Genomic DNA, 1,906 nt, shown 5'->3' with positions numbered 1-1,906 from the left:
CGGGAGGCGGAGCTTGCAGTGAGCTGAGATCCGGCCACTGCACTCCAGCCTGGGTGACAGAGCGAGACTCCGTCTCAAAAAAAAAAAAAAAAAAAACCTCGTTGACTCAATGAATGGGTGGGAGTGAGGGAGGGTCCCCATGCCCATTGTGGTAGGTGGATTAATGGCCGCAAAAATGTCCACATCCTAATCCCCAGAACCTGTGACTGTGTCATATCACGTGGCAAAGGGAAATTAAAGTTGCCAGTGGAATCAAGATTGCTTTCTTCACATAGGGAGATTAGCCTGGGTTATCCAAGTAGGCCTAATATAATCACAGGGCTTAAGTCAGGGGTGTCCAATCTTTTGGCTTCCCTGTGCCACACTGGAAGAAGAAGTGTCTTGGGCCACACAAAATACACTAACACAATAGCTGATGAGCTAAAAAAAAATTACAAAAAAATCTCATAATGTTTTAAGAAGCTTTACTAATGTTTTCCTGGACCACATGCAGCCTGTGGGCCACAGATCGGACAAAGTTGCTTTAAGTGGAAAAGGGAGGCACACAAGTGAGAGTGAGGGAGAGATCTGAAGATCCTACCTAGATGGCTTTGAAGATGCAGGAAGGGGCCGGGTGTGGTGGCTCATGCCTGTAATCCCAGCACTTTGGGAGGCCGAGGTGGGTAGATTACCTGAGGTCAGGAGTTCCAGACCAGCTTGGCCGGCACGATGAAACCCCGTCTCCACTAAAAATACAAAAATGAGCCGGGCATGGTGGTGCACACCTGTAATCACACCTACTTGGGAGGCTGAGGCAGGAGAATCACTTGAACCCAGGAAGTGGAGGTTGCAATGAGCCAAGATCATGCCACTGCACTCCAGCTTGGGCAACAGAGCGAGACTCCATCTCAAATAAAAAGAAGATACAGGAAGGAATTTTGAGCCTTGGAAATGTGGGTGGGGCCTTGAGCCAGGAAATGTGGGTATCCTCTAGGACCTAGGAAAAGAAAGGAAACCGATTCTCCTTTAAAGCCCAGAAAGACCTACTTAGGACTTCTGACCACTATTAAACTTAAGGTAATTCGTTACAGCAGGAAGAGGAAACTAATTACACCTTTTATTTATTTATTTATTTAATTTATTTATATTATTATTTTTGAGACAGAGTCTCTCTCTGTTGCCCAGGCTGGAGTGCAGTGGCGTAATCTTGGCTTACTGCAACCTCTGTCTCCTGGGTTCAAGTGATTCTCCTGTGTCAGGCTCCCGAGTAGCTGGGATTACAGGTGTGCGCCACCATGCCCGGCTAATTTCTGTATTTTTTGTAGAGATGGGGGTTTCACCGTATTGGCCAGGCTGGTCTTGAACTCCTGACCTCAGGTGATCCACCTGCCTCCCAAAGTGCTGGGATTACAGGTGTGAGCCCCTGCGCCCGGCCTGCTCTCACAAAGTCTCTATGTTAAAGCATCGGGAGGAGGCAGGGATGCACACAGACAACACCATACAGAAATTTCAAACAATGCAGGATCAGAAGTGCTCTGAAGGGGAGAAAAGGAGGGTTAAGGGGCCAGCAGGTGCTGAGGAGCTGCCACTTTACACAGGGTGGTCATGGAAGGTTTCTCAGAAAAGGCTGCCTTTGGCCGAATGCAGTGGCTCACGCCTGTAATCCCAACACTTTGGGAGGCTGAGGTGGGAGGATCACCTGAGGCCAGGAGTTTAAGGCCAGCCTGACCAACATGGTGAAACCCCATCTCTACTAAAAATAAAAAAACAAAAATAATTTTTTAAAAATTAGCTGGGCATGGTGGTGCACGCCTGTAATCCCAGCTACTCGGGAGGTTGAGACAGGAGAATCGCTTGAACCCGGGAAGTGGAGGCTGCAGTGAGCTGAGATCGCGCCATTGCACTCCAGCCTGGGCAAGAGAGCAAG

Source organism: Mandrillus leucophaeus, unplaced genomic scaffold (assembly GCF_000951045.1).
Source record: "Mandrillus leucophaeus isolate KB7577 unplaced genomic scaffold, Mleu.le_1.0 Scaffold74, whole genome shotgun sequence".
NCBI lineage: Eukaryota > Metazoa > Chordata > Mammalia > Primates > Cercopithecidae > Mandrillus > Mandrillus leucophaeus.
The sequence above is the reverse complement of the archived record's forward strand: the minus strand, read 5'-3'. Positions refer to the sequence as shown.